Source organism: Bacillus rossius, unplaced genomic scaffold (genome assembly GCF_032445375.1).
Source record: "Bacillus rossius redtenbacheri isolate Brsri unplaced genomic scaffold, Brsri_v3 Brsri_v3_scf209, whole genome shotgun sequence".
NCBI classification, from domain to species: Eukaryota; Metazoa; Arthropoda; class Insecta; order Phasmatodea; family Bacillidae; genus Bacillus; species Bacillus rossius.
In genome coordinates this window covers 15,001-24,680 of record NW_026962381.1, presented here as the reverse complement: position 1 = coordinate 24,680, position 9,680 = coordinate 15,001, and the positions used below count along the sequence as shown (strand labels likewise).

Below are 9,680 nucleotides of genomic sequence, written 5' to 3'. Positions count from 1 at the left end.
CGTCGTTGATCTGGAAGGTCACGTCGAGCAGCTCCGGGACACGTCCGTCCTCCACGAAGGCGCAGCTGGAACTCTTTTTCTCTCCTGGTTACCCAATTTTCTGGTTGCGGACGGTTCAGAAAATTCTCGATGCCTTGCTCACGTAGGGAGCAGCGCACTTTGGACAGCGAAAGTAATGTAGGGCTTCTTTAGCACTGATTTTTCAATGTTTTCTAAATGTCAGCAGTCTACGATGACATAATGGGCAGTTCCACTAATAGTGTAATTTTTTTATGGCAGCTGCACTGTTTAATTTGCACTGCGAGCTGTTTAAATTTACTGCTACACCAAACAGGGAACTTTTCATTTGCAGATGTTATTCAAGGAATCAAATACGTAATTTGTGCTGGAATCACTTGAAAATGGTTAAATTAACTTAGGTATACTTTAGTGTATAGTATGCTGAAAATGTGGAGATAATTTCATGAAGGCTGTTTGCTGTGGAAGCACTAGCAAATCACCTTGTTCAGTGCCACCTGGAATGGCTTTCTTCGTGCACCTCCAAGGATGATGTGATTATTATTGTGAGTAAATTTTGTTTACATTTTCATTGTGTGAATAATAAAACTTTTAACTGTACACACAACAAGCATTTCACTTGGATCTGATGCATTCTCAAGAGTGCAGTTTCTGTTTAGCTTTTAAAACTGGCTGCCCTTCAATTCACTCAAGGTGCAGATGCAAGTTGCTGATGAAGTATTCCACACACATGCTACATTGGAGAAATATTTTAATAAAAATTAAAACTCTTGCAGGATTTCGAATAAAAACTATCCTATTTATCCCTTCTATGTTTTGGTACTGCGAAATTGAGAGAGGTAAGTAAGTTGTGAGGTTATTTTTACTTGCTTGCATGTGAGGTTAGCAGAGCAAAAATATTTTTGAAATTGCAGATACATGGTCACTTTATTTCGTTGCAAACATTTATAAGCTCGTAATCTTATTTAAAGTCTCCATACTTAATGCGTTTGGAAAACCTTCTTTCTCTCAATTTTACAATGGAACAAAATTTTACTTGTATGTGTACATTAATTCCATCTCTAAATGATGTAGGTTTACGCACCGAGATCAGGTACATTGTAGAGAGAAAAACACACGAGTACCTGCTTATTTTGAAGTTTTAATGAGTATATTAAAAAAAAAAAAAAAAAACGATAAAAATATAATTGAAAAAGTATATTATTCACGTATTTTTGAGGATGAGGGGAGGGGGTGTTTTTGTCCGATGGTCGTTTATCTTTAAAGAAATTTCCGTTGGACCTGTGCGTTCTTGCTCTGCCAATTCTCGAAAAATGAAATATTTTAAGTCGTCTTTTATGTGCTAACTTCATTATATTTGGCTGCATTCGTATTTTTATTAGTTTTGAAACATTCATGTCACGGAAAATAATCATAAACCAGGACAAAAACGTTTTGACTAAATGTTCTAGGTTGGTTGTAAAACATTTTCTTATTTTATTTCACATCGGAAACATCTGTTAAGTTGTAAGCTTTGTAATGAATGCGACAGTCACTTGTTCGCTGAAGTGTTTGTTTAAGAAATTAGTATTGTAAATTTGTTTATGGTCTTGTTAAATGAAATTTTAAGTGAAATCATTTGGGAAAACAGAGGCTACAGGAATTTTCAACACAACTTGATGACCGACGTTGTGACTAGTGTGGGAGTGTGTGCTCGTGTAAATATCAATTTTTCTTACTCCTCGTGCCGGTCAACAGGAAAACAGCGAGTGTGTTATCTCATCGCGGGCGTGTGATTGCGTGTGGTAAATTGTGCTAGGTTAATTACCGCAAAACTCCACTGTGTGCAAATATGTAGTGTGTCGCTGTATGCAAATATTTGGTATGTCTTTTTTTTTTTTTTTTTTTTTTCAGGCAATACACACTTTGAATTTTACACAATTTCGATGCTGCAACCTAAGTGTATACATGCGAATAGGATTGCTTAAATGAAAAAGTAAAGTAGGAGGTAAGTGCAAATGTTTCCAGGAGGTTATGCACACACAATCTATTTTATGAATTAATAGTTATTATCTAAGAAAATGATAGAAGATTATAAATAATGTGTGCAGAATAATACAGAATTTGCATGTTACACAAAAAAAAATATATATATATATTCCAAATATTGTTAGCAAAATGCACCTAGATTAGTGAGCTGGATTTTTTTTTTTTTTTTGTATTTTTGTTCTGTTGATCCCACGTGGAGTCAAGGCTCCGGGATATAGAACATGTATGTGCAGACAATTAATATTTACATGATGCAAGTTACCAAGAAAAAAAATTTCAAAAAAAAAAAATACATAACATGTTACACAATTTAACTTTATGCAAAACATGAAGCAGCTGTTATCACAAGTCCATTCAACAAATTAACAGTTCAATTTCTCTATTATCAATCAAATTAAAGAATAGCTTCAGAGGGTAGGTAGGATATTCTAGAAGAATTTTTTTTACTGTTTTTTTTTTTAATACTGGTAAATTGTTTTAGTTATTTTCTGTGATATTAAGTTGTAAAGTTTTACTCCCAAGTAATTTAGTCCATTTTCAAATCGCCTAGTGTTATGTTCAACTATCCTCAATTTACTAGCATTTCTGGTGTTATACCTATGTGCGAATATCTAAAAAAAAAAAAAAAAAAAAAAAATAATAATTTTTTTTTTCTTCTTTTTCTTAAGAATGAATAAAAAGTTTCTAGAACGTATTCATTTATGGCAGTCAGGACTTTAAGTTTTTTGAATTTTGGTCTGCAGTTAGATGATTTTTTATCTTTTGTTATTATTCTAATAGCTCCTTTTTTTTTTTTTTCCCCCAATGTTATATGGCAGAAAGAGTAGAGCTATGGCTACTGTGACATCATGCATTGATGGGAAGGTTATTGTTGGATAACAAAAATTTAGATGATATAATTTTTATTTTTTTCCATACACAACACATTGCAGGTACAATTTTACAGGTTACAGCTGTACCACCTCTAGTATTGCTGCCGACCATCCAACAAATGAGCACACTAAACAGGCATTGATGACATTGTTATCAACGTCTTTTTGAATCTCTCATTATTATACATAACTGCCCACTGAAACAGAGAAACTTCAAAATAGGTGTGTGTGTGTGTGTTTATATATATATATATATATATACATATATACATACATACATACATACATACATACATACATACATACATACATACATACATACATACATACATATACACTTATCTATTTATTTTTTCACTTTGAATTTTGTATGAGGTATACACATGCAAAGATTCACAGCTGCTGCTGGGTGGGTGAGTGAGTGAGTGATTGATTGATTGATTGATTGATTGATTGATTGATAGAGAGTGAGTGTGTGTGTGTGTGTGTGTTAGGGGGGGGGGGGGGGAAATGTGGTGATTGTGGGGGAAAAAAAAATTTAAAATTGAAATTTTTAAAAAAAAATTTTTTTCTGTAGGGTGCAAAATAGTAGTGCCAACGGCACGTGGTGTTCCCAAGCGGTCACCCATCTAAGTACTAACCACGCTCGACGATGCTTAACTTCGGTGATCGGACGAGAACCGGTGTGTTCATCGTGATATGGCCGTTGGCAATGATATAGATGTTTTTTTTTTGCAGTTTGTATTTGCCACTCGAAATAGCTATACCAGGTGTGATTGTTACAAACAACAGGAGAAATCGTGTAATGAACACTCTTTTACTTCCCCCCCCCCCCCCCCCCCTCTCCACACACAACACCCACCACCCTCACCATCCCAACCACCAAAGCCCTCTTCAAAATACACTCTCACACACACACACAAACCCACACTCTATAACTGATGAACATTACCATAACTTCTTAAAGCCATTAGATAATATTTAACTCAAGAAAGGTATTGTGATATGTTTAAAGAAAGAAAGGTGAAACCTTTAACTTTACCAGCAGGTATTAGTATCACTGAGGTATCTTCTAGGTTGTAGCAGCAATAGTAGTAATAATAATAAAATTAAATAAGGTAATAAAAAAGAAAAGTTATACATGTGATCAAATCATGAATGTATAAAACTGGAATGAATTTAAATTTTTTTTATTTTTCTTCATAGGCTGTTTTGAAATTGATGAGTAAGTGCCTCTTCTTTTAAATTTTTTAATGCTGAACACTGTTACATAAGAGATGAATGTTTAGAAAATTTAAAAAAAAAAAAAAGCTAGCCCAGCCCCCTCCCCCCCTCACACAAAATCCAAACAAAAAAAAAAACACCCTCCTTCAAAACATCACATAATCATCCAGCCAGCAGTGCAGACGAGAAATTTGCACTCGGGGCCGCCATTTTGACGATAAATTCTTGCATGGCACACCAAAGGTAGGAAAGAATTTAAAAAAATAAAAATAATGGGCGAGCACCCTCGCGTCTGCCTGTAGAAAATGAAGTTAAAAGTAACATAACCTAAAGACAGGCACACACTAGGGTGCTCCCAGGCGGTTGAGAAATTTTTTCCCGCCAAAAGACTTATATATATTATTTATTTTACTGTTTTTGGCAGGGGGCTATGTCGGTCTGTGTGCAAAGTAGTTCCTACTCCCGCCGCCAGGAGCGCGCGCGGTGGGTAGCGATGTTGTTTTTTCTGCTTTCATTTGTTTATTATTTAGAGGGTTAATGCTATGTAAATGTACGCAAGTTTGGTTATGTGTCGGTAGTTGTGCGAGATTTAATTTCCGAAACGAAATTTGACTTTCATCGGCCTGCATTTCTCACTTATTCGGAAAATACATGTGTGTTTATGTATGTATAATAATCGAGTGATTTTGTAATAATTTGGAAGTTTTGTTTGCGTGTGCGATGTGGGGAAGAAAAGGTGTGCACACGAGTCCTAGGGCTATATTTTTTTTTATTGCGAAATATTTACTTCATGTGGTGAAAAATTTTAAATTATTTGTGATGCAAGTGAAATTTTTTTTTTTTTTTCAGTTGGGTGATGTGTTTGTCCTCGTTTGTGTGCAAGGAAGCAAACATGCTGAAGGTAAGGGGCCATAAATGACACTTTAAAATATTAGTTTACCATTAATTTTGGTTAAATATTAAATTGCCATATAAGTAAAATCATGTCAACTGTTGTATTCCACCCAGTATAAGCTGTTAGTAATGGGTACTTAATATAAATAGAATAAATGTAAGCATTTTCGTCTGCATGAAAATTCACTTTTTTTTTGGATCCATTTGTACTGTGGGTAGTTAAATAGTACATTATGTTGTTTTTACTTCGAAGTACAAAACATCTTGTGCATGATTGCAAATTCAAACGCAGTTAAGCATAATATGAATTCGAATTATGTGTGTGTGTGTGTGTGTGTGTGTATATATATTTTTTTTTTTTTTTTTTTTTTTTTTACTGTGTCCAGTTTTAGCACAAATGGAATTATTTTCAAAGTGAATCGATGCAACTGGTCTTTGCCATTAATATTGATATATGATCTAACTAAATTAAATAGAAAGGATTTTTTTATTTATTTTTTTATATATATAAATATATTTGTAGCAATGTACTAATGACCACAGAAGTAAGCAAAAAAAAAAATATATATATATATATCTCAGCCAGTAAACCATGCGTCTTAAAGACTTTTTTTAATGAAAATATTTCTGCCTTGGTTAAGCTTACATTTACTATCATAGGGATTGAGGGAATTGTAGAACAGCAGCAGAAGCATTTCCTTTCATGATCATGTTCTTGGTCCTGAAAAGGACCGTTTATGTAAGCATGTGCACACCAGACCTGCTCACTTGGAGCTGGTGTATTTGGTGACAGCCTTGGTGCCCTCGCTGACAGCGTGCTTGGCCAGCTCCCCGGGCAGCAGCAGTCTCACGGCCGTCTGTATCTCGCGGCTGGTGATGGTGGAGCGCTTGTTGTAGTGGGCGAGGCGGCTGGCCTCTGCCGCGATGCGCTCGAAAATGTCGTTCACGAAACTGTTCATGATGCTCATGGCCTTAGATGATATGCCAGTGTCCGGATGAACTTGCTTCAACACTTTGTAGATGTAGATTGCGTAGCTTTCCTTCCTCTTGCGCTTCTTTTTCTTGTCGCCCTTCGAGATGTTTTTCTGGGCCTTGCCCGCCTTTTTGGCTGCCTTACCGCTCGTCTTGGGGGGCATCGTAGGTCTGAGCTGTGCCGCTGTCGCTAGATGAGTGAGACGGGAACTGAATTTTTTTCGTGAAAAGTTTTCTTGGCTTCTTGTTGCGCGACCAATCGGAGCGCTCCGCGGCTCGTGATTGGTCGCGCTCCGCGGAGGGACGTGTAACAAAAGTCCAGCAGGGCAGGACTTCAGTTCCCAGTGACTTTCTACTTTCGACTTTCGACTTTTTTTACTTTCACTTTTCTACTTTCGACTTTTTCTACTTTCGGCCGAGCGGTTGATAATAGAAGAAGGAGAGTATTTAATAGTGAATTGAAAGGCAGATAAATTTAATGTTTTGTAAAAATTTTAAGCCAATGAAGAATTTGGAGGAGACAACACAATGGATGTGAACAAATCATTAAATAAACAGGAGTTTTCGACAAAACAGGTTTCTGCACTCAAAAAAATGGGTAAAAAGAAGAATAAGCAAGAGAAATTTTGCAACAATGAAGAAAATCAGGTAAGCTTCAGTAGTAATACCGAAGCAGAAGATTTAAGAGGTAAACACGAACATACTGCTCGACAAGAACTGGAGACCATCATGACAGAAAAGTCAAACACCACAGGCAACAAAGTCAACAATGGCAACAAGGGCAAAAACGGCGAAACACTTCCCAGCGACGACAACAGCGACGATTACATACCATCGTACCAGCCACAGCAAGATTCAAAGGCTACAATCAGCTCTGTACCTACAAGTACTCCAATCAGAGTGGAAAGGAATAAACGAGCAGTGCATCTCTCGGACAGTGAGCTGAGAACCCCAAACAGTGAAGTCAGGGACAATTTTAAATCCCCACACTTGGTTTACGCATTCAAGGCAACTGAAACAGCCCCGGGAGACCTAACGGTGCCAACGAAGGGAGCTGCCTCAAACACAACACCCGTGGAAACCCAGTCGGGGTCAGACCCCCACGGCCTAGCCGCATCAAGGTCAGCGACTGGGCCAAGCGGACAACATCATTCAGGGCGAGTCTGTACAGACGTACAGCAGTCTGTGGCAGGCCCCTTTCCTGATGTCACACCCTCCGGGGGAATAGCCCTCCCGCACTCTGAGGGTCTCAGGAAGGGTGCAGGACATGACAAGGAACCATCTAGGGTAAACCCCTTAACTCCTGAAGTGATAATAATCAATAATCCAGGCATGGAACCAGAGGTGATTGAGCCACCACGGCCAAGGAAACCCCCTCCCATTATTGTTACATCTCTTGACATGTTCAAGCGATATGCCAAAAAAATAGCGATGCTACATAAAGATATGCAATTAATATATATCAGGGAGGGTGGAAAGATACTTTGTCCAACAATGGAAATCCATAACATCTGCAGAGACATACTAAAAGATGTCCCTCATTACTCCTTTCGACAGCAAAAAACAAACTCGTTCACTGCAGTGTTGAGAGGTTTTCACCCGACTGTAGCAGCTGACGAAGTCAAAGAGCTGCTTATGGAACATGATTTCAATGTTACAACTGTAACACAATTTTCCAATGCGACAACAAGGGTCAAATACCCTATCTATAAAGTGGAAATTCCCCTCAATCAGAAGGAAAAACTCAACAACATAACCTCACTCCAAGGTGTCAGAGTTAACATTGAGCCCTTTCGCAGGCAAATGAAGTTGTTGCAATGCTACAAATGCCAGCAATATGGACACCACAGTCAAGAATGCTGTCAAAGGGAAGTATGTGTTAGATGTGCAGGAAACCATCACACCAAGGATTGTAAAGCTAATAAAATGGAATTTAAGTGTGCAAACTGTGAGGGAAACCACGCGGCAAATGACTCTTCCTGCCCCATACGCAAGGAAAAACAGACTGCACTCCTCAACAAAGTGCAAGGACGACAACACAATTTTCCACAGGCAAACATGGACAGGCAACCTAGGGCTCCAGATATTTCTATGAAGAATTTCCCCACACTTAACCTAAATTGGGCGGAAAAGAACAGACAACTCCAGACCACAGAAGGAAAGGGAGGTGAAAATACCAACAAGGACATGTACCCCAACCAGGATAGATCCATCACAGAAAAAATAGATCCTGGCAAACAAGGTAACATCACAGAATATAGAAATGCAGAGGAATTAAATAACAACAATACAGCAAGTCAAGAGAACGACATAGAAGTTTTAGGAAAGGGATCAAAATTTATAGCACAAGTCAAGGAAGCAGTAGGATTCATGGCATCCGAGGAATTCCAGCAAGCCATACAAGATATACTGCAAATCAAGAGGCAAGCAGAAAAATGTCAGACCTCTAAGGAAAGGAAACAAGCCATCTTGGAAGGGCTACTTACATTAATCGTTCAACCAGAATACCCACAGGCAGGAACAAGAAAAACAATGGCAAAACAAGAACAAAACCTGACAGATGGAAACTGTAATAACAAACAAAACAAGTTATTGACTGCTCACAAGAACACAGATGACAAGACACTAACATCAAAAATGGCCAAAGTTCACTCGGACATAGAATCATACACCGACACCTCTAGTGAGGAGGAGCATGAGCATAAAACTAGACCACAAAGTTCAAGACAAAAGACCTACAAGCACACCACAAAGAAAAACCAGCATGACAGAGCCTAATCGTAATGCACAAAACATTCTAAAAATTCTAATTTGGAATGCCGATGGCATAAGGAATAAAGAGTACGAACTCACTCACTTCCTAATTAAAGAAGAAATAGACATTGCACTAATATCAGAAACCAAACTTAAACCAAATTGGAGATTTTCGATACCAGATTACATCATATACAGAACGGACAGACAACAGGCATTAGGAGGAGGTACTGCAATCCTAATCAAGAAGAGTATAGCACACATGCCAATAGGTCACAAAAATGAAACTACCAACATAATTCTTCCATCAAATGCAGGTGACATCATTATCTCTGCGATCTACAGCACTCCAAAAAACAAAGAACTTTTAGAAACAATTGATCATATTATAGCACAGGCACCCTTATGTATAATTGGGGGAGATTTCAACTCCAAATCACCGGCTTGGGGAAATAGACAGTATAATAATAATGGCAGAAAACTGGAGCAATTAGCAGAAAGTTACGACTTAACAATCAGAGCCCCAACAGAACCAACATTCTACCATAGAAACTCAAATTTTCTTCCAGACATTCTGGATATCATAGTCACCAACACACAAATGGTCACTTCAATGGAGGTGGTTCAAGAACTCTCTTCTGATCATATGCCGGTAATTGCCACAGTGTCGATACCAACCAAAAACAGTAAATTACACAGAAAAATTATCAGTACAGACTGGACTAAATTTAAGGCCGACATACAAGCATACCCTGAAGTTCACCTTCTCCCACCTGAAGACATAGACACAGAAGTAAAATTAATAACAGATACAATACAACAACACATCAAAAATGCCACCACTGTTACACAAGTTGCTCCCAAGAAATTCCAAAATGACCCTGAGCTGGACGAGCTAATCAAACGAAGAAACAATGT

General features: G+C 37.8%; 1 non-coding gene across 1 annotated transcript; it reads right to left on the bottom strand.

Moving 5' to 3' along the window:
- Positions 1-3,510: 3,510 nt before the first annotated feature.
- Positions 3,511-3,629, bottom strand: LOC134543806 (5S ribosomal RNA). Its single transcript, XR_010077263.1, has one exon. It is a non-coding gene; the product is annotated as a 5S ribosomal RNA (ribosomal RNA).
- Between the last annotated feature and the right edge of the window lie 6,051 nt (positions 3,630-9,680).